Source organism: Choloepus didactylus, chromosome X (genome assembly GCF_015220235.1).
Source record: "Choloepus didactylus isolate mChoDid1 chromosome X, mChoDid1.pri, whole genome shotgun sequence".
Classification (NCBI taxonomy): domain Eukaryota; kingdom Metazoa; phylum Chordata; class Mammalia; order Pilosa; family Megalonychidae; genus Choloepus; species Choloepus didactylus.
In genome coordinates this window covers 136,132,524-136,157,111 of record NC_051334.1, presented here as the reverse complement: position 1 = coordinate 136,157,111, position 24,588 = coordinate 136,132,524, and the positions used below count along the sequence as shown (strand labels likewise).

At 39.2% G+C, this 24,588-nt stretch overlaps 1 protein-coding gene and 2 pseudogenes across 1 annotated transcript in view; 1 reads left to right on the top strand and 2 right to left on the bottom strand.

Annotated features, from left to right (window-relative positions):
- Positions 1-24,588, bottom strand: part of HTR2C (5-hydroxytryptamine receptor 2C) — a 433,564-nt gene that overhangs the window by 92,957 nt on the left and 316,019 nt on the right. The window lies entirely within an intron of this gene.
- On the top strand, positions 3,807-5,281 carry LOC119523268 (annotated as a pseudogene).
- Positions 12,173-14,712, bottom strand: LOC119523266 (annotated as a pseudogene).

Here is a 24,588-nt window from a genome sequence, read left to right as displayed (position 1 = left end):
GTGATTAATGTCAATGGAAAACTGAAACCACCTAATCCAGCAGGACTACCAATGGCCCAGAAATTCTGGAATGAAGATTTGGGTCACCCCACCAGGCAATGAACCATGTCCACCTGAAATGCTTGCTGAGGGTAAAGGGAACATGGAATTGGTGGTGGAAGAAGGTCGTGATCAATATGAACTACAACCATGTGACCAGTTATAGAAACAAGGACTCTGATGGTATGAATATTTTCTCCTTGTTTTGATATAAATATGTTTGTATTTGTACATAAAGCAAATATCTTTGTTTTGTTCTCCATATTTTCCCCTTATCACAAGAACTAAATTGTATTGTTCATTTTGCAGTGATGAAGTTATAGGGTATGAAGTTTAAGAATGAATGTTACCCAAGTACCTGCACCCTATTCTGGATGGATTTTAGTGCATTTCCCATTGTATGCAGGACTGATGATTATTGTTAGGCAAATCATAGGTCTATTATTGTGTTCTATTTAGAGATTAAATTATGGTTTAAGGTGATGTGTATAGCTGTCAAGTTGACAAGGGTGGACTGTGATTGTTAGGTTCATGTGACAACTTGGCCAGGTGATGGTGCCTAGTTGTCTGGTCAAGCACGCACTGGCCTAATCATTATTGAAAGGATATTTCATTGCTGGTCAGGAAATCAGAAGGCTGGCTTATTAAATCATCAGCCAATTGATTGCTTTGGTGGCTGGTTACATCTATGATCAGCTAAGGGAGTGTCTTCTGCAATGAGAGAATCCATTCAGTTGGATTTAATTCAATCCATTGAAGACTTTTAAGGGAGAAGAGAGAACTTTTAATTATTCTTCAGCCAGCTGGCCTCTCCTAGGGAGTTCATCAAGACCTTCATCAGAGTTACTAGCTCGAGGTCTGCCCTATGAAATTCGGACTCATGCATCCTTCCCTATGGAATTTGAACTCATGTATGCCCACAGTTGCATGAGACACTTTTATAAAATCTCATATTTACAGATATCTCCTGTTGGTTCTGTTTCCCTAGAGAATCATGTGACAGAGGTGTCCCAGATGCTGGTGGCCTTTCTTCAGAGAAGGTATCATCTTGTTGATGCCTTGCTTTGGACATTTTCACATCCTAAGAACTGAAAATTTGTGAGCTAATAAATCCCTATTGTTAAAGCCAACCCATGTCTGGTATACTGCATTCTGGCAGCTTTAGCAAACAGAAACAGTAATGGTTCCATATGTCTGTGACCATAAACAATTTAATTGTACACTTTAAATGGGTGAATTGTAAGGTACGTGAATTTTCTCAATAAAGCTGTTGAAAACAGAATAAGATAACACTATAAAAATCTTAACCAAAATACTTGAATATTTACATGAAACAGACAAATTTTTTAAAAGATACACCCCAAAACTCCCAAAAGAAGTAACAGAAAACTCAAATATCCCTGTATCTGTTAAATACATTGATATGTAGCTCAAAATCTTCCCACAGTGAAAACTTCAAGTCCGAATGTCTGCATTAGTGAATTCTATCAAATATTTAAGGAAAATATAATTCCAATTCTGAATTCTTTCTGAAAATGAAAGAGGAAATAATATTTTCTCAACCTATTCCTTGAGGCTCATGTTATATTTAGTCTCAAATCAGTCAAAATACACAAAATACATAAAATGAAAAGAAATTTACAAAACAAAGCATTGTCCTTCATAACATAAATTCACAAATTTTTAGCAATATTTAAGCAAATTGAGCCCATCTATAAACAAAACATTAAGGCATCATGATCAAATGCTGTTTAATCCAGGAATGCAAGATTATTTAACATTCAAGTATCAATTGATGGAGAGGTGCAGGTGCCAAATAGTGGAGTAGGAAGTTTTACAGCTTGCTCCCTCCACTAGAAAAGTGAATGAGCTTGAAAAGAGGTTGGAAGTAGCTAAGAAGTCCCTCTGGAACTAGAGTGGACATCAAGAACAACTGCAGGAGTGCCAGAGGAAGAAATAAGCTGCTGAGGGTTCAACCAATAAATCAGTGACCAGCCTCCATTCCTCCACTCCATGACGGCTGCTAAAGAAATGCATCCTGTATTCTGGGGGCAGCCAGCTGGGGCTAGGGTGGGCATAAGAAACCTCTTCCTCAAAAAGTTGGAACTGAGGGTTGTGGTAAGTCTGGGGGATCCCTAAGGAACCAGTGCAGAAACTGGCCTCAGTTTGGGCCCTCTGGGCACAAGCAGCTTCCTGCCTCCCACCAGCATCCATGAGTTTATAAAGAGCTAGTGCACCTTTTTAACTCTTTTTCTTTTTTGTTCTCTGTGTTGGGAATTCCTGATCTGGCAGATCCCTGATGGCTCAGGGAAGACAGTGGCCTTTGTTTCAGCACTTTCAGCAGAATTCTGGCCACACCTGGACTAAAAGAACTAGTGCACCTTTTATTTTGATTAGGTTTCTCCTTTATCTTGTGTTCTTTAGTCTGATGGATGCTTGAGGGCCCAGTGCAGATGCTACCCTTGGTTTCAGCATCTTCTGGCCTTATACCAACATATACCAGGACATAAAGTGCCTGCGTAATACTTTTCTTTTTGTTTTTTTGGTTCATTGATTTTTAGCTTTCTCTTTTTTGTATTTTTGCATCTGATGGATCCCCAAGGGAAAGACTGGAACACTGGCCTATATTTTGACCTCAACAAGAGTATCATCTGGCTTCATACTTGCACATAACAAGAGACTTTGAAAGGAGGTGCATCTCATTATTTTTTGGATTAGTTTTTTTCTCACATTTGTGGGTGTTTCATCTGTTAGTATTTTCTCCTTTTCTCTCCTTTTTCCTTTCTTTTTTCATTGTTGTTCTTGGTATCGTGGACAGAGGAGTGAGAGTATGAGACATCAGAGTGACCACAGCATAATAGTCAGAATGTCCAGCTCTCAAAAAAATTACAAAACAACCAAGGAGATATGAAAGCATGGCCAAATCACAGAAAAAACTAGATGGAAATATTCCAGAGGAAGCTCAGTCTCTGAAATTAACAAAGATCTTAGAACAACCCTCTTAATTAGGATTACTGAAGAGAAGTATATCACAGACAGAGAACTAAAGGAAATAATGACAAATTATATGAACAAAATGAGAATTTCAACAGTAAAAATGCCAGAAAAATCTAATGGAAATTCTGGAACTGAAAACTACTGCAGCTGAAATGAAAAGTTCAATTGAGGTGTTCAATAGAAGATTGGAGGAGACAGAACTATAGATGAGCAAACTTGAAGACAATTGTCCAGATTGAGGAACAGAAGGAAAAAAAGACTCATAAATGAACATAACCTGAGGAACCTGTGGGACACAACCAAGCATAACTCTCTTCCCCCAGAAGGAGAAGAGAGAGATAAAGGGCCAGAAAAATTTCTGAAGAAATGATGGCTGAAAACTTCCCAAATCTGATGAAAGAAATGAATAAAAAATCCCTAATGCTTAATGAACAACAATCAGGATGTACCCAAAGAGATCTATGCCAAGACACATTATGATCAAGCTGTCAAATGTCAAAGGTAAAGACAGAATCTAAGAACAGCAAGAGAGGATTGATGCATCACATATGATGGAGTCTTAAGAAGATTAACATCCAATTTCGCAATAGAAACCATGGAGAGCAGATGGCAGTGTGAGGACATATTTAAAATACTAAATGAAAAGTATTTTTACCCAATAATCTCATCAAAGTTGTTCTTTAAAAATGAGGGAGAGCTCTCTGAGCCCAGAGGCCGGCACTGTGAAGGTGACCCTCCTGGGGAGGAGGGCGACGGCCCCTGGGAGGACGATGGACGGCGCTCGCCTTTCCCAGGCCCGTATCCCCGTCGCCACCACCGCCCTGTGGCTCCTATGTGCACTTGGCTTCTGGCTTTTGGGGCACCCAGGCCGGGCCGCCCGCAGGAGCTGCCTGTCTGGACCAGTTTACCGCCAGGCTGCCTGCCTTTGTGCTCAACACCGAGGCTTCGGTCAGCAATGGGGCCACCTTCCTGGGCTCCCACGCCATGCGCCAGGGCTGGGACTGCATCCGCGCCTGCTGCACCACCCAGGACTGCAACCTGGCGCTGGTGGAGCTGCAGCCCAACGTCAGGGAGGATGCGGTCGCTGACTGCTTCCTCCTCAACTGCCTCTATGAGCAGAACTTTGTGTGCAGGTTCGCGCCCCTGTAGGGCTTCATCAATTACCTCACGCGGGAGGTTTACCGCTCCTACCGGGAGCTGCGGACCTGGAGCTTTGGAGGGTCCCAGATCCCCAAAGCCTTCGCAGGCATGGACTTAAAGGTACAGTCCCAGGAACCCCTAGTGGAGAACTCAATTTGGCACCTACTGTAGGTGACACGGATGTCAGGGTGGAGAGGAAAGATCCGGACCAGGTGGGGCTGTGGGGGCCCAAGGAAGGCACTTACCTGTTCCAGCTGACAGTGGACCCAGACCAGCCAGAGAACACTGCCAACGTCACGCTCACTGTGCTGCCCGCCAAGCAGACAGAAGAATATTGTCTCGCATCCTAGAAGGTGGGCCGCTGCAGGGGTTCCTTCCCCCGCTGGTACTACGACCACACAGAACAGATCTGCAAGAGTTTCATTTATGGAGGCTGCTTGGGCAACAAGAACAACTACATTCGGGAAGAAGAGTGCAAGCTAGCCTGCAGAGAAGTGCAAGGCAGACTTTGAGAGGCCCCTCAGTGGAAAGACAAAATCTAGTGTGCTCCGGCACCTGCCAGTCCACCCAGTTCTGCTGCAGCAATGGCTGCTGCATCTACAGCTTCCTGGAATGTGATGACACCTCCGACTGCCCCTATGCCTCCGACGAGGCCAGAGCATCCATCTCCCCAGTGACAAAGGGCACTGTGTGGACCTGCCAGACACGGGTCTCTGCCAGGAGAGCATCCCGTGCTGGTACTACAACCCCTTCAGCGAGCACTGTGCCCGTTTTACCTATGGCGGTTGTCATGGCAACAAGAACAACTTCGAAGAGGAGCAGCAGTGCCTTGAGTCCTGTCATGGTATCTCCAAGAAGGATGTTTGGCCTGCTGCGGGAAAACTCCATTCCCAGTGTAGGCTCTGTGGAGGCGGCCCTCGCAGTGCTCCTGGTCACCTGTATCATGGTGGTGGTGGCCCTCCTGGGCTACTACTTTTTCAAGAACCAGAGGAAGGACTTTCACAGACACTGCCACCCCCCACCCCTCACCCCTGCCAGCTCCACAGTCTCCACAACCTAGGACATGGAGCACCTGGTCTATAACCACACGACTCGTCCCTTCTGAGCCAGGAGCTGCCTTGCCCTTCACCCCGGGGCTCTCGCCGGCTCTCGCCTGCCCCCCATGCTTCCTATTCGCCAAGACAGAGGCCTGGGCTGGGGAAAACTTTGGGACCAGACTTGTCCTGCCTGTCCCCCAGGCCCACTCTGCTTCAGAGGCCAGTGCTCCAGAGCCTCCTTGGAAGTGGCTCAGCTGAGCTCAGGCCAGTTGTTTAGACAAAAGCTCAATGGTCTTGGGAGAAGAAAAACCCTCCACCTGGGAGTCTCAAACTCAGATGGACTTGTCTCACCTACTGCCTACTTGAGATTTCAGAGGAAGGTGGATTTTTGTTTCCTATTCAGAACTGCTTGTCACCTCCCCTCCCCTCCCCACGGCCACCTCAGGATGGGAAGGGGGCCTGGGGCCATGTCAGAAGCTGGCAGCCCCGACCCTGTCTTCCAGGGCTGGGTGGGGAAGGACCTCCCTTTATATTTTGTGCTGTAAAGAGTTGCTTTTTGTTTATTAATGCTGTGGGTGAAGAGGAGTGGAAGGAGGCTCTCTGAGCTCTGCCTCCTCTCTTCCTCTTCCACCAAGAAGGAGCTTCCTGACCTTGACCAGCCCCAGCCTGGCCTGGCCTGGCCGGGCTGGATCTTCCTCTGCCCCCCACCCACCCCCAGAGGCTGCTCACCAACATCACACCTTCACACCCTCCCCAACTTCCCACAAGCTCCAATCTACCCACAGTGTTATAAAATGGTTTGATCGGGGTGGGGGTGGGGACAATAAAAATGAAGGAGAAATTAAGTCATTTCTAAACAAAGAAAAACTGAGGGAGTACTTTACCACCAGGTCTGCCTTATAGGAAATGCTAAAGTGAGTCTTTCATGCTGAAAGGAAGGGACACTAGAGGTAACTCAAAGTTATAGGAACAAATAATGTCCTCTGGTGTAGGTTAAAGTATGGCTAAATACTAGTATTATTGCATTTTTCATTTGTAATGTTGTCTTTTACTTCTTACAGGGCTTAAAATTCAAATGCAAAAAAAGTGCAAGTGTAAACCTTTGTTACTGGGCACACAATTAATAAAGATATAATTTGTGACAAGAATAACATAAAAGGAATTGTTGAAGGGGAAAAGGGCAGGGTATGCATAGGGTATAGAAACCAAATTAGAATAATCATGAACTAAATTGTAATAGATTTAGGATGTTAAATGTAATCCCTATTATAACCATAAAGAAAATCTACATAAAAACAAAAGAGAAGTGATTAAAAATGGCACAATTTCAACAATCATCTGAACAAAAAGGAAGGTAGTAATGGAGGAAATGTATGACAAAAAGATGTGACTTTAAAAAATTGGCAATATGGCAGAAATAAATCTTGCCTTATCTGTAATTATCTTAAATTTAAATGGGTTAAACTCTCCAATCAAAACACAGAGATTGGCAGATTGGATAAATAAACATGACAAAACTATATGCTGTTTACAAGAGATGCATCATAGATCCATTGATACAGTTTGAAAGCAAAGGGATGAAAAATTCAAATAAATATTAAACAAAAGTGAGCTGGGAGGGCTATATCAATATCAGGCAAAGCAAACTTCAAGTTAAAAACTGTTACAAGGGGAAGATTTTGGGAAGATGGAGGATTAGGGAGTTCCAGGATGACATCCTCCCACAAGAACAATTAAACAAGCAGGAACTGTCTGAAACAACTAGTTTGAAACTCAGGGGGTCAGGACAACACTGTACAGCATCCAGGGAAGAGCAGGATGAATAGGCTGATAAATTATGGTAAAGAAGAGTAAATCGGTCTCTCCATGCAGCAACTACCAGAGCCCATTCCCCATCCTCATGCCAAGCCACTGTAAGGACCAGACCTTGGCTAGCTCACTGGTGAAAGAAAGGGACATAAAAATCCTCTTCCCCAGGGCTGGGGGAGGGCACAGAGGATCACTGATCAGGGCTTTTGATTAGTGACTTCAGATCCCTTGGGGCTCAGCTCAGAGGGTGGCCGTTATTTAAACATGCCCCAGACAAAGGCAGAGATGGAGGATACTTAAAAATGCTATGCTTCCTCAGGACTGTGGGGGCAGTTAGTTGAAGGTCTGCATTTGTTGGGCAGGCTAAGAAGTCTCAGAAACTTCCCTGAACTTCAACTCAGGGCTCTTTGTAATGGGTCTGCAACCGCTGATTAAGTCCCTGGCCCTGTTTTGGCTGGGACGGACTGACTGGGAAAGTCCTCTCTGGCATTCGCTTTCTCCCGGAATCTGCCTTCCATGCAAAAGCAACTTGAGACAAGGAAAGGAGTGTAAAAACCATAGAGGCAGGCAGTTTGGGAAAAGCCCTGCTAGCTTCAAACACCTGGAAGATGGAGGTCTGATTCTTGGTAAACAGAGGGGGCAACCAAACTCCTGTAAGCAGAAACCCCAAACAACTAACAAGCAAAATCCCAGGAGAAGACAGAGGACCAGAAAGACAGGGAAAACACTGCACACTGCATTTGTCTTGGGCAGACATTCTTGATAGGAGGGCTGAAGCTCAAGAAAATTGATAAAAAACCAGAAAACACTAACAAAGAAGACCAGAATTGTGGACATATAAACAAACATCTTTAAAAAAATATCTTATAAGTGTTCAAGGAATTGAAGTGAAATTCAGAGAAATAAATAAAGGATATCAGGGGAAAATGAGCAATAGCAGAATCTTAATAATGATGTAAATTTTAAAAAGAAATCAAACAGAACTACAGGAGTTGAAGAACACCATAAATAAAATGAAAACACCCAAGAAGGTTTCAAGAGTAGATAGGAGCTGGCAGAAAAAAGAATCTCCCAACTTAAAGACACGGCAAACAAAATAAGTTAGGCTAAGGAGCAGAAAGAGGAAAGAACTATGAAAAGCAAAAGTAGCCTAAGACACCTCTGGGACAACATCAAGTACACCAATATATGAATTATAAGAGTCTCAGAAGGAGAAGAAACAGAGAAAGGGGCATAAGAAGTAGTCAAAGAAACAATGACAAGAGAACTTCCTGAACTTAGCAAAAGATATGCACATGCACATCCATGTCCAAGAAGCCAGAGAACATCAAACAGGATAAACACAAAGAAAAATACAACCCATCATATATTGATCACATTACTGAATGCAAGTAAAGGAGAGAGTTCTGAAAGCTGCAAGAGAAAAGAAATATGTTATATACAAGGGAGTCCAAATTAGATTGATTTCTGAGTTCTCATCAGAAACCAAAGAGGTAAGAAGGCAGGAGATTAAAATACTTAAAGTGCTGAAAGAAAACAAATGCCATTCAAGAATTTTATATCTGGAAAGACTTTCTTTCAAAAATGAGAGAGAGATTAAGACATTTTGACATAAACAAAATCTGAGGGAGTTCATCACCACTAGAACTTCCCTAAAAGGAATGTTAAAAGGAGTTCTTCAGACTGAAAGTAAAGGACAATTGCCAATGGTTCAAACAGCATAAAGAAATAAAGACCTGTGGTAAAGGTAATTCATTTGGGTAATCATAAATGCCAGTATTATTGTGGTGTATTGTTTGGTATTTAACTCCACTTCTTACTTCCTACAGGTACTAAAATGCGAATGCATAAAAAATGATAAATCTATGGTGTTGGAGATACAGCGTACAATGTAATAAGAGGTAGCAAGTTTACAAAGGAAAGGTGGGGTGAGAGAGGAGTATAGGAAATGTATATGTGCATTTTATTGAAGTTAAGTTAGGATCAAACCTAATAGGACTGCTATATGTTTAGGATGATAAATATTAACCCCATGGTAACCACAAGGAAAATAGATGAAAAAATATACCCAGATAGAAAAGAGAAGGCACACAATATTGTTCAAAACAAATAATAAAATGAAAAAATGTAGGCATTAATGGAAGAAGTGAGGGACAAAACAGGAATAATACTTACAAAATCTAAGTAGCAAAATGGCAGAGGAAAGTCCTGCATTATCAGAAGTGACTTTAAATGTAAATGGACTGACTCTCCAGTCAAATGGCAGAGATTGGAAGAATAGATATAAAAGTATGAGCCAACTATGGATTGACTGCAAGACACTCACCATAAATTTAAAGATATAAGTAGACTGAAAGTGAAAGGATGGAAAATATATACCATGCATATAGTATCCAATAGCAAGTGGGGTAGCTCTACTATCAGACAAAAAAAGGCTCTACATCAGAAACAGTTACAAGGGACAAAGATTTTCATCATATACTAGTAAAGGGGTCAATTCAACAAGAAGATGTAAAATTTTTAAATATATATACACTCAAAAGCAGAGCTCCAAAATATATGAAACAAATGCTAACATATTTCAAGGAAGGAATTGATTGTTCTACATTAATAATGGGAGACTTTAATACACCACTTTCAAAAGTGGATAGAACATCAAATCAGAAGATCAATAAGGAAATATAAGACTTGAATGGCACCCTAAACCACCCAGACATAACAGACATATATAGAACACAACACCCAACAAATACAGAATGCACATTCTTCTCAAGGGCAAATGGATCATACACCAGAATAGAAAATTCGTTAGGTCACAAAACCAGTGTCAATAAACTAAAAAATATTGCAATCATGCAGTGTTTATTCTCCAACCACAATGAAATGAAGCTAAGGAAAAATGGGAAATTCACAATTATTGAAAAGTAAACAACATTATCTTAAAGAACCAATGGATTAAAGAGGAAATCACAAGGAAAATTAGGAAATAACTTGAGGTGAATTAAGGTGAAAATACAACATAATAAAACTTATGGTATGCAGTGAAGGTAGTGCTGAGAGGAAATAAAACCAAAGAAGCAGAAGGAAGGAAATAAAGATTAGAGCTGAGATAAATGAAACAGAAAAAAAAAAAAAAAACACAGTAGAGGGAATCAACAAAACCAATAAGTGGTTCTCTGAAAAGAAAGATCCATAAAATTGACAAACCATTAGCTATACTAATAATGAAAAATAGGAGGGGACAAAATTAATGAAAATTAGAAGTGAAAAGGGGACATTACTACTGGCCCCACAGAAATAAAAATGACTATAAGAGGAAACTATGAACAGCTGTATGCCAATAAATTAGAAAACCTAGATGATATGGACAAATTGTTAGAAACACAGAAACTGCCTATATTTACTCAAGAAGAAATAGAATAGCTCACCAAACAAATAACTAATAAAGAGATTGAAACAGTACTCAAAAACTTCCAACAAGGGAAAGTCTAGGACCAGACGGCTTCACAGCAGAATTCTACCAAATGTTTCAAGAAGACTTAATTCCAATTCTTCTCAAAATCTTCCTAATTCATTCAATGAGGGCAACATCACCTTCATATGAAAGCTAAATGAAGATGAAACAAGAAAAGAAAACTATAGACCAATATCATCTATGCATATAGAGGCTAAAATCCTAAACAAAATATTAGCAAACCAAATGTAACAGCATATTAAAAGAATTAGACACCATGATCAAGTGGGATTTATCCCTGGTATGCAAGATTGGTTCAACATAAGAAAATAACAATGTAATAAACTGCATTAACAGAATGAATGAAAAAAGTCACATGATCATCTCAATTGATGCAGAAAAGGCATTTGACAAAAATCCAGCATACTTTCTTGATAAAAAACACTTGGAACACTAAGAATAGAAGGAATCTTCCTAACATGATAAAGGGTATATCTGAGAAGCCCACAGCTAACATCCTTCTAACAGTGAAAGACTGAAAGCTTTTTCTCTGAGATCAGTTACAGCACAAGGACGTCCAGTGTAGCCACTCTTATTCAACAATTTTTTTCCTTAATCATTTTTATTTGACTTAATTGATAAATAAACACAAAAGAAACCACTTGCAATATAGAAAACTTTAAGTAATTTGTTTCAACTTCACTAATTTATTATATTTCTTGGAATGAGAATATTTACATTGTTCACCAATACATGCTTAATACATTAATTTTATATTTACTCTATTTGCAGAAACATGAAAATCATTCCAATTTAGTGAAAAATATAAAGTATCTTTCTTTTGACATTACAATTAAAAATATACTCAAAATAACATTTTTATAGTAGCCAAGCCTCAACCAAAAATTCAGAACTGCAATCTCATAAACTTAAAAAACTGCCACATTCTAAATTTATCTTATTATTAACACTGAAAAATAAAATATGGTGGCTCCTAAAACAAGGCAGACTAGCAAATTTTACAGCTTTCCCATATACTAAAAGCTTTGCCCTTGATTATTTTCTCAGTCCAAACACACACAATTGCTCCAACTTAAAAGAAAGTTTATATGGATTTTTGACATTTAATATTAATGGCTTGGTGAAATTTGAGAGCTCCAAAAATGAGAATCAGAAAATGAACCAGAATTTAAAAAAAAAATTGCTACAGGACTTATTACACATTTGAATCTGGTATTCAACATCAATAGTGTTTTTGACTATGTGATATTTTTTCACAAACATAGCACCTCATTCAAATATCTGGTAAACACTTTGCACACACAATAAGGGCTGGAAGATCAGGTTCCAAAGAGAATTATGTGATTCACATGAGATAACATTCTAAGACAGTTTCCAGGCATAATTAAGATTATCACCTTCTAAGACGTGACACTTTGTTACCAAAGCCGACAATTAGCAGCTAAACATTGAAATGGACTCCTGCTTTACAAATAGTTCTTTTAAATGTACTGAAAAACTAATAAAATTTCCAAAACCATCAAAAAAGAGAGGGTTACTTTATCTCATTTCCTCCAGTTATTCCGTTTAAAAAAATTGCTAAATGAAGTCTAATTTTAACTTGTAAAGTTTTGGTGCAAAATCCAATGTCTGAAACACAGTAAGGTATAATTTTCATCCAAAATTTAACAAACAGCTACTTATTTTGGTGAGTTTTCACAAAAATCACTTGACCTGAATAATCACTGTTTTTCTGCTGAGGTGATGAAGTGGTCTTTGAAGGAGATGGGGATGTAGTAACTAGGTGAGTCAGTCCCTCCATCAGAAGTACTTGGTGATAATGCCAGATAGTGAACTTTCTTCCAGGGAATCCTCCCCTGTTGAATCCTCCTTTCTTCCTTAAATAAACTTTATTTTCATTTCCATCTCTGATGACCTTTTCTTGGATTCTGAAAAACCTTCAACTATTTTATGAGCTTCCAATCCACTATCTGATTCTCTCAAATTTTTATTTCTCTTCCAGGAGACATTCTCTCAGATATATTACATTCCTCTGTGGCTTGCTTCATTTCAGCTTGTATTTGACCCAAGTTAGCCTTTTCAAAAATAGTTATTTCTATATTTCTGTTCAAGTTAATAGTCAGAATGTCCTCATAACTGTGAAAACTCTCAGTCCTCCTTGCCCTTGCTAACAATGGATTCTCTGTACGGCCTCTGGAACCATAAGTAGCTGCTTCATGTTTGGTTTCATGGTGCTGAAGCTGAAGGTAAGAATTTGATTCTTGCAGACAGCTATGCTGAACCCACAGTGGTTGCCAGACTTTTAGGATAAGCAGAGCAAGATGTGCTCAGATCACAGTGATCCAATAATTTGAGTAGCTCTTCTTCAGTTGGACCACTCATGCCTTTCTCCTCACTTTTGCTAACCATATCCATAGCAGTAGTAAGATCTCATTTTTGAATGCTGCCATTTGTATGGCCTTTAAACAAGTAATGCCTTGGTCTTGAACCCATCCTACTGGATCCCACACATTGTCCCACAGTAAATGAGAATATTGTGGTACAGTTAACAGTTTGGATCTCACATATTCTTTTCCCTGTAGACAAAAGTCTCACAAACACTTTGTTAGTAATAGGAACAACTTTCTGGATAAACACCTGTTTGATCATGTCACTCTCCAAAAGGCCCTATGTCATTCATAGAGGAATAGCTATCATGACTATCAGTACCCTCCAGTGAAGATATCTTGAATAATGCTAAAGGAGTAGAACCTGGATGATCAGAGATCATTCCTATGAATTGTGTTACTGTCCATGACTGGAAATGATTATTTTCTGCACAGATGGATATGAGATTCTTCTCTGTTAGCATTATTTTGTAATAGGACTTCTGTGAATCATGAAAATCTGGAAATGCTGAGGGCCTGACCCAACTGTTCCTGGGTGTTGTACAATTATTCTTACTGATCCAGAGTGCATACCATAGGCAATCTTAATTCAGTTACCACTGACACTGGTTTTGGGTGTGAGGTAAACACTCAGAGCAGTAATAGCATCATTTGAGGGATCATGATCAAGTTCAGTTACAAGAAGATCATTATCCTTAATTCACAAAGGGAACTTCTGCATATCTATGTAATATGTTGATCCATTATTACATCCCAGTAGAAGGAATGACCCAGCAGCACCATAAATAGTTATAGGAAAAATATCTTGAACTTGTCAGTGATGATTAACAGCATTCCACACTCCCTGTATGACTTGTGGCCACTAACTGGTTACCAATAAAGAAGAAAGCATCTACAGGGATGCCTGGGTTAAACACTCCTGTTTCACTTCCACTTCCTCCATCTTTAATACTCCACAGGATGATGCTACTCTCTGAGGCAACAACAACAATTTTATCTTTGTCTCCATGTGGGCCTCTAGCCACTTTTGCATTTAAAACCACCCATTCAATAGCCCAATCTTAATTTGGTTTTGTAAACACTTGTTGCCATCCTGATGATTCTTTGATTTTGTAACACACAGCAAAATGGGCATATGCAGCTATAATACAGTAGTGATAACCAGCTACTATTAGCACCTTTTATGGATCCACAGGAAATCCTGGCTGAAGAGTCTCTTCTCCAATACCAGAGAGAACAGGCTGGGTACCTTTTCCCTGGGCTCCACTTTCTGTAGAATTCACTCCATTTCTAGAAACAGCAGAGGACCTCACTATGTTGTTCATTTTACAACTAGGAATACCTGGTGGAGGCAAGTAACCATAAAAAAGCACACTGTCACAAGACAAATGCTCCAATTCTTCACATAATAGAAACTTTCTTACTAATGGGGTAATTCCAAAAAACTCTGCCTTATGTCTGAGAACATTAATACTCACTCTTCTTAAGTCTAGTACTTTTGTCCCAAGAAAAGTTAAAATAGGTGCCAATGTTGCTGGATCTCTTTCAATAAATATAGCACCAGTTTCATCTCAAAGTATTGAAGTCCTTCCACTCAGTGAACTGGGAAAAAAAGAATCTGGAATCCACATAAGGGTTTATCTTGAGGTACTAAATCTAGTCCCTCAATTCTCAGCTGAGCAAACTTGGCACGGCCAGATGCCACTGCAGCAGCAAACCTGCAGCAGTGCCCTCCCACAGTCACCCAGGTCCCTGGGCACAGATGTAGCCCTCCCTCCCTGGCCAGGTCTGGAGCCCCAGGTGGCAGCTGCAGGGCCAGCAGGGCCATAGGAGCCAGAGGGTGGGAGCTGCATGGAGCCTCCCCATCTTCCCAGAGGCCAGGCAGCCTCTCTCACATCACTCTCTTCCCCTTCACTCCGGCTAAGCAGGAAGATGGCCCAGCCTTCACCTTTCATGGCCTTAAGGCCCACAGGCCAGCCAAAGCCTCATTTCAGTGTTTGGCAGACACCATTGTCACCACCACCATGGCAATACCCATGGCTGCAGCCTGACTCCTTTTACAACATTTTACTGGAAGTTCTTGCCAGGGCAATTAGACAAGAAAAAGAAATAAAAGGCATCCAAACCAGAGAGTAGGAGTAAGTATTTCCCTATTTGCAGATGAATGATCCTATATACAATAAATCCTGAAAAATCCACAACAAAGGCTCTAGAGCTAATAAATGAATTCAGCATAGTGGTGGGTTACAAGATCAACACTCAAAAATCAGCAGTGTTTTTCTGCACAAGCAATGCAGAATCAGAAGAAGAATTCAAGAAAAAAATTCCATTCACAATAGCAACTAAAAGAATCAAATATCTAGGAATAAATCTAATCAAGGATGTAAAGGACTTGTACACAGAAAACTATAAAACATTGCTAAAAGAATTCAAAGAAGACCTAAATAAAAGGAAGGATATCCCATGTTCATGGATTGTAAGACTAAATATCACTAAGATGTTGTTCAAGTTTGCTAAAGCTTCCATTATGCAAAATACCAGAAATGGATTGGCTTTTATAAAGGGGATTTATTAGGTTACAAATTTACCATTCTAAGGCCATAAAAGTGTCCAAACTAGGGAATCAACAAGAGGATACCATCATTGAGGAATGGCCAATGGCATCCAGAACACCTCTGTCAGCTGGGAAGGCATGTGGCTGGCATCTGCTGGCTCTTTGCTCCCAGGTTCTGGTTTCAAAATGGCTTCTCAAAAATGTCTCTGGGCTTCTGTCTCTCTTAGATTCTCTCTCTCATCCTCTGTGCATCCTTGCTTGTTCACCCAGGGCATTTCTCTCTAAGTGTCTGGGGGTCCTCCTTTAGCTTCTCTGGAGCAAATTCTGGGCTTCATCTCCCAACATCCCTCTGTCCACATCTTCAGAATCTCCAAGCATCTGGGTTTGTGTCAGCTTTTAGTTTCTCCCAGGGGCAAACTCTGGATTACATATCTTACTCCTCTCCAAAATGTTTCTCTCAGCTTCTCTGAGCATCTTGTCTCTGTGAGCTCTCTTAAAGGACTCCAGTGATCTAATTAAGGCCCACCCTGAATGGGCAGGGTCCACACCTCCATGGAAATAATCTAATCAAATGTCTCATCCACAGTTGGGTGTCACATTTCTATGGAAACTTTAAATCAAAATGTTTCACCCACCGTGATTGGATTAAAAGACTTTGACTCTTCTGGGGTCCATATGTTTCAATCTGGCACAGATTTCAGTCCAACCAAAAACAGTTTATAGATTCAATGCAATTCCAATCAAAATTCCAACATTCTTCTTTGCTAAAGTTGAAAAAACAATTTTCAAATTTATATGGAAGAGTAATGGGCCCCAAAGAGCTAAAACCATCTTGAAAAAGAAGAATGAAATTGGAGGACTCACACTTCCTGATCTTAAAATTTACCACAAAGCCACAATAATCAAAACCACATAGTACTGGCACAAGGATAGACATACAGACAGATGAAACACAATTGAGAGCTCAAAAATCAACCCTCATATTGATGAACAACTAATTTTTGACAAAGAAGCAAAGATCACCAAATTGGGTAAGAATACTCTCTTCAACAAACTGTGGGAAAACAGGAGCTCCATTTACAAAAAAAGAAGGAGAACCCTACCTCACATGTTCCACAAAAATCAACTCAAAACGGAGCAAAGATTTACATGTAAGAGCCAGGACTGTCTCACTCCTAGAAGAAAACATAGGGAAACACTTTCAGGACATTGTCCTGTGCAATGGTTTTTTAGACTTTACACTAAAAGAATAAACAACAAAAGAAAAATAGATAAATGAGACCTCATCAAAATTGAAAACTTTTGTGCCTCACAGGACTTTAATGTGAAAGTAAAACAACAACCTACACAATGATAGAAAATATTTGGAAATCACATATCCAATAAAATTTTAATGTCCAAAATATATTAAAAAGTCCTTCAACTTAACAACCAAAAGACAAGTAACCCAATTAAAAATTGGACAAAAGACTTGACTAGACATCTCTCCAAGGAAGATAAACAAGTGGCCAGAATGCACATGAAAAGATACTCAATATCATTAGCTGCCAGGGAATTTCCAACCAAAACCCCAATGAGATAAAATTTCAAACCCATTAGAATGGCTACTATTAATAAAATGGAATATAAAAAGTGTTGGAGAGGGTGTGGAGATGTATGAATACTCATTCATTGCCAGGCAATGTAAAATGGTGCAGCCACTGTGGAAGACAGTTTGGCAGTTACTCAGAAAGCTAAGTATAGAATTACATAGGACCTGACAATTCCACTAATAGGTAGATACCTTAGAGAATTGAAAGCAGGGACTTGTGCTGATATTTGCACACCAGTGTTGAAAAAATAAGCAACTGAGTTCTTATATACCTGCAATGAGCAATCCAAGAGAACACTAAGAAAAAAAATCCATTTTTACAATAGCATCTTAAAAAATAAAAGATCTAAGAAACAATTTCACCAAGGATACAAAAGACTTGTATAATAATAACTATAAAACTCTGAAATAAATTAAAGACCTAAATAAAGGGCAAGATACCCTGTGTTCATGGTTGGGAAGTTTTCATAATGTAAAGACATCAACATTACCCAAAGCAATGTACAAATTCGAAGCAGTCCCTATCAAAATTCCAGCAGCACTTTTTGCCAAAATGCAAAAACTGATTCTCAAATTTATATGGAACTACAAGAAGCCCTGGATAGTCAAAACAATTTTGAAAAAGATGAACAAAGCTGTTGGTCTTACACTTCATGACTTTAAATTGTACTACAAATCAACAATAAACAAACAGTATGGTACTAACATAAAGATAGAAAAATAGATTAAAGGAACAGAATTGAAAGCCCAGAAATCAACCCACATATCTATGACCAATTAGTTTTTGACAAGGGTGCTAAGTAGATGCAGTGGGGGAAGAAAATTCTCTTCAATATCCAATTCTTTTATATCCACAGGCAAAAGAATGAAATTGGTCCCCTACTTCACATGAGATAGTCAGCTGGAAATGAATAAGGAACTTAAATATAAGAGCTAAAACTTTAAAACTCTTAGAAGATGTCATAGGGGCAAATGTTCAGGAACCAGAATTCAACAATGGATTCTTAGGTATGAAAACAAAAGCATGTACAACAGGAGAAGCAATATATAAATTTGATTTCATCAAAATTAGAAACTTTTGTGCATTGTGATGTTTTGAAGCTGAATGTACCCCAGAAAAAAATATGCTGTTAAAAAATATGCTGTTAAATATAATCCATCCCTGTGGGCATAAACCCATTTTAAGTAGGACCATTTTATGAGGTTACTTCAGTTAAAGTATGTCCCACCTCTATCAGGATGGGTCTTAATCCTATTATCTGAGTCCCTCATTAGAGAATGAAATGCAGACACACACACAGAGACAATGGAACAGCCAGATGTTGAAATCAGTGAAATATGGAAGAAAATGTATAGACTAGGTGATGCCATCAGGTGCTCTGTCATGTGATGAACCAAGGACCAAGGGTCACTGGCAGCCAGCCCCAAAATGCCATAGTCTTGGGGAGAATGCATCACCTTGATGAGGTCTTGAATTTGGGCATTTTCCCAACTTCAAATTTCATGGTATTTGCTTATGTTGCCTAGGAAATGAAAACAGATTTTAGTAGCAAGAGTGAAGTGTAGCTATTGCAAATACCAAATATGTGGAAACAGCTTTGGAATTGGGTAATGGATAGAGACTGGATGAACTGTGAGATGCTTGATAGAAAAGGTCTGGATTGCTTTGAAGAGACTGTTGGTAGAAATATGGATGCTAAAAGTACTTCCAATGAGGGCTTAGAAGGAAATTATGTATTATTGGGAAGTGGAGGAAAAGTTATCCTTGTTTTAAAGTGGCAAGAACTTGGTGGAATTCAGTTCTGATGTTGCGTAGAAAGCAGTATTGAAAGTGATGAATTTGAATATTTAGCTGAGATTTCCAAGCTATGTGTGAAAAATGCAGTCTGGTTTCACCTTGCAGCTTATAGTAAAACATGAGAGGAAAGGGATAAGCTGAGAACTGAACTCCTGGGAATAAATAAATCAGAAATTGAGAGCTTGGAAAATTCTGAGCTTCCAGAAAGCAAGTCCCCAGAGAACAGCACACTATGTGAGGATTTAACTGAACATGGAACCAGTCAGCAAATTCTGTGCAAGTCAGAATAAGAGGTGCAATTATCCAGGAAGGTATTTATGGAAAGTACTTTTGTCTGAAAGATTGGACCCTTGGTTACTACATGCAAAACTGACAAATTTTTGCAAGATCTGTACGACCAGAAACACTGCCAGCCTGGACAAAAAGGGACCAAAAAGGGACAGATTGAAGGCAAATTCACTTCAAGGGGAGAACTATGGAAACTAAGGTCATGAATCAAAGACATCTTTTCGGTCCAAGAGAACAGGTCAACCCATGTGTGGAAAGTGTGAGTCTCCCCAGCACTTGGAGAGGGAGGGCATTCCATCCTGTGCTGGTTTAGATGTATTATGTTCCCACAAATGCCAGGCTCTTTGATGCAATCTTGTGGGGGGAGATGTATTAGTATTGATTAGTTTGAAATATTTGATTAGGTTGCTGCCATGGAGATGTGACCCACACAACTGTGAGTGACAGCTTTGATTAGGGTGTGACCACTGATTGAATGTTTCCATGGAGGTGTGGCCCTGTCCATTCAGTATGGGCCTTGATTAGTTCATGGGAGCCCTATAAAAGCTCAGAGAGAAGGAGCTCGCTGCTAGCTGCAGATGAAAGACACATTTTGAAGATGGGTATTGGAAGCTGAAGCTGATATTTTGGAGAATGCCATTTTGAAATGCATCCTGGGAGCAAGAAGACACCAGCCATGTGCCTTCCCAGGTAACAGAGGCTTTCTGGATGCCAATGGCCTTTCTCCAGTGAAGGTACCCTATTGTTGATTCCTTACCTTGGATACTTTTATTGCCTTAAGACTGTAACTTTGTAACAAAATAAACCCCCTTTATAAAAGCCAATCTATTTCTGGTGTTTTGCATAATGGCAGCATTAGCAAACCTTTGTTCAGGAAGTGTGCTGCCACCTCAGTGTTCCCAGATGGTAGAACCTATGCCTTGGGTTTTGCAGAGAGTCTGGCCACCCTCCCAATGCTTGAAGAGGGTGTAGTCTACGCCCCAGAGATTGTGGAGAGATTGGCCACTACACAAGCACTTGGAACTGTTGGAGCTGCTGCTCTGTCATACCTGGAGGACAAAATATTTTTCTATCAATGACTCTCAGACTTTGAAATCTAATGGAGTATGTCTTTCAGGATTTCAGAATTGTTTGGGACCCATGATCCCCGTTTTTCTTCCAATTTCTCCTTTCTGGAATGGGAATGTTTATTCTATGCCTGTCTCTCCCTTGCATATTGGAAGCAGATAATTTATTCTTTAGGTTTCACAGGTCCAAAGATGGAGGGGAATTGTACCCCTGGACAGACCACATCCATAACCAAATTTGATGAGACTTTGTATTAAGCATTGTTTTTGAAATAACTTCAGACTTCTGGGATACTGTGATGGAATGAATGTATTTTACATCTAGAAAATACATGTCTTTTGGGTCTAGAGGGTGGAGTGTGGAGGTTTGGAACTGTATATATCCCAGAAAAACATGTTCTTAAATCTAATCCATTCCTGTGTGTGTGACTCCATTGTAAATAGGACCTTTTGATGAGGTTACTTAAGTTAAGATGTGTCCCACCTCTGTCAGAATTGGTCTTAATCCTATTATTGCAGTCTTTTATTAGAGAATGAAATTCAGACAAAGGGAAAAACCACAGATGGAGTAGCCAGAAGCTGAAATTAACAGAAATCAGAAGAGAAGGGAGAGAACAGGAGACACCACCATATACCTTGCAATGTGACAATCAAAGGACCAATTGTCACTGGCAGCCAGTCCCAGAAGACCAGCCTTGAAGAGATAGTTTTGCCTTGAGAATGCCTTGTTTGGACATTTTCCCAGCCTCAAAACTGTAAGCTAATAAATTCTCATTATATAACCTGACCCATTTTGTAACTGAGAAAATAAGAACTAACCATTAATTATGATTACTGAATCATTATATAGATGTTTTTCTTTCTATATTGTAGAATAGGCAGAAGTTAATACCTCAAATTACTGAAATTCAACTAGTCTCACTCCTTTTTACAGTTATCTCACCCTTGTTAATACTTTCTACTGCAATGGTTATTCTAGCCTGGTCTCAGCCTTGTGCATACTGATTATTATAATGGTAACAAATCCATCTGCCCTTGTTTGAATCCATAAAATCTCTGAACTCAGACTTGGGGAGACAGATTTTTGGACAAATAGTCCATCTGATCTCCTGCTTCATGTGTAGCATTAAACTCTTTCTCTCCTTGAAACCCTGGTGTCATGGATTGGTTGTTATGTGCATCAGGCAGAGAAACCATCACTTTTGTTCAGTATCAACTTGGTGACCCAAGAAGGGACAAAGATTCCTAAGAAGCAAAGAGTCCAAATGTCCAAAGCTCTGAAGCCCTGGTGAAACAGGTAAACACAGTAATTGAGCCTTTTGTGTTCACTAGACTCTTTCAGACTAGAGGATCAGCAACTGGTTTTTCTCTACTCTGCCAGCACTCCAGACCTTCAGCACCCTAAGAAACATCAAGGAAGAAACAGTTTCCAGTTCCAAGTCTGGACACCTGAATGGGTGAGTAAGTAATCAAAGCAAAAGTGGATCTGGAAGTTAGTATGGCTGTTTGAGTCCCCTGGACATTGGCTTGAGGTCCTGGGTCCCACTTCCACAATACTTGCTCTTACTCTGACCTATACACCTTTCTGTTTTCTGGATACCATTCTGTGTGGGGTTTGAGGCCCTGACCTGTGTTTATATGGGCTTCAAGGCCCTGAACTGCATTTGTCTGCACAGGGTTTAAGGCCCTGCCCTGAGTTTGTCTGTTGAGTATACTTCCGGAAAATAAGAAATCCAATATTTAATTGGTATTTAATGAAATTAAGTATGCCTGTTTAACTGTTAACTGGTGCATTAGTTAGGTATAGTAAGTGTTTAATGCCTGTTTAATTGTTACTTGGTGTGTTTATTTATTAATTGGTATGTTACTTAAATATATAGTAAGTGTTAAGTATTTCTCTAAATTTGGTAGTTTGTGTGTTACTGCATTTGTATTGTTCAAGTGTTCCTGACTGGTTACTGATTATGGAAATTCTTTAAAATGGGAAACTGTGGGCTATATTTTGAAAAATTGGAAAGATTTTATTTATAAGCCTATGAGAAAAAAGAAAGTATTTCTGTAACACAATCTGGCCTCAATATGATTTAGAATCAGGAGGTAAATGGCCTGAGAATGGCTCTATGGAAAAGAATTCTGTATTAGAGTTAAAATTTTGCAAAATAGCAGAAATGGGATGAGATGATGTATATTCAATCCTTTATTTGTCTATTCCAGCAATCAATGCTGATGAGAAAATGTAAAATTTTACTTGTAAAGATTAGCAGAGAAAAGAAATATGTCCTCCTGTTTCATATCCAGAGGATCTAATAAGAAACTTTATTAACTCCTTCATCTGCTTCACCTGCACCCTGTAACTGAGGGGCCAGTAGATCAAGATAGAAGGAAGCTACCCTACTTCCTCCTTGTCTGTATCCCTCTTTATCAGATGTAAAAGACCCTGAAATAGAATGGTCTCCCCTTCCCATACATGCCAGTGTACTCAATTTGGACAGGGATGCTCTCTAAACCCAACAGCAGAAGAACTGGGAAAACTTCTAACACTCTGGCAAGTGCCTGTAAGAGTAGAAAAACAGTGTGGCCTGAGAGAATTTATAATATTCAAGCATATCAGAAAGGATGAAAAATAGGGATCAATTTAGTGAATTTTATGTTTCTGTGTTCCTGGGGGATTTTTGTTTCTAACTTTCTATTTGCATCTGTTTGTCCAATGTGTATGTTCTTATCTCCAGATGGTAATACCAAATTGGCAAACAAAAAATCTTAAAAGAGATATATTTGAACTGCTTAAAGATAAATAAGCATGTTTTGTATATGTATATAATATATACATACATATAATGTATAAATTAGTGCTCATACATACATATATATGTATAAATTAGTGACTCCCAAAAAGAAAAAGAAAAACAAAAACAAAAACAGAAACAATAGGCACCATGGTTTAAAGCCTTTAGTTTTTGTAATTACTATAAACAAACCTGAACATTGGAAAGAAACTGCCCCATGGAATTTTATTATGGCAGTAGAGGGCTGCTGCAGGGAAAGGCAAAGACTTTTTCCAATTGTACAGCTCAGAGCTTTTGGTGAAATAGATCTATAATTGGAAACAATTTAAAGAAGGGCATGGGTACTCTCATCAACACCAAGGCCAGTTTTGGGATCTTAGATCCCACCACCCTCATTTAAAACTTTTAAAACCAGGCCTCATTCTTTCTGTCTCAACTACCCTGACCCCAGGTCCTAACCAGCTAAGGCAGCTATGGAGGAAGGGTTGGGTGAAGAAAGATAGGGGAGAGTGGGCTTGGTTTAGAACTCTTTCAATTGGGCCTGGAGATTAGAAATGGGAGGCACAAAGGAACTGTGGAATAGGCTATGTTTGTTCTGAGACAATTCCCCAATCAAAAATGTTTTTCCAATAATAACTTTGCAATGGTAACTGCAATAAACAAATTATTATTAAAACAGAAATAGCCTTGTGGTAGGAATAATTAAATAAGATCTAATTGCCAAATTTTAGTTATCTAAGAGAAAAATGTCCTTGAGAGCTATGGAAAAGTATTCCTGGATTCATTCTTGGAGCAAATTAAACAACTGTTGTATATTTTCCAGAATTTGATACTTTTGAGATTGTTCATAATTTTAGGATATTATGAAATCAAAGAGACTTTTTACCTTCAATAGAAAAAAAGAACATTATATCTAATAGATTCTTAAGATGGTGAAAAATGTAATATTGTGTTTAATGAAATTAAATTATTAGTTTGAGAAACTATTTATTTATTTATTTTATTGAGAGCATTCAAAAACCATACAATTATCCAAAGATCCAAAGTGTACAATCAATTACCCATGGTACCACCATACAGCTGTGCATCCATCACAACTTTTTGTTTAATTTTGAGAACATGTTCATTGCTCCAGAAAAGAAATAAGACAAAAGGAGGAAACTCAAATCCTCCCATACCTCTAACCACCCATGCTCCATTATTGGTTCATGGTATTGGTATAGTACATTTGTTATTGTTGATGAAACAATGTTAAAATACTACTAACTGTAGTATATAGTTTGGAATAGGTATATATTTTTCTTGTAAGTTTCTCTATTACTACCTTCTAGTTATAGTGTCATATATTTGCTCTAGTTCATGGGAGAGACTTCTAATATTTGTACATTAATCACAGACATTGTCCACCACAAAATTCACTGTTTTATACATTCCCAACTTTTAACCACAAACTTTCTTTCTGGTGACATATGTGACTCTAAGTTTACCCTTTCCACCACATTCACAGACCATTCAGCATTCTTAGTCATTCTCACAATGTGCTACCATCACCTCTGCCCATTTTCAAATGTTTAAGTTCACCCTAGTTGAACATTCTGCTCCTAATAAGCAGCTGGTCAC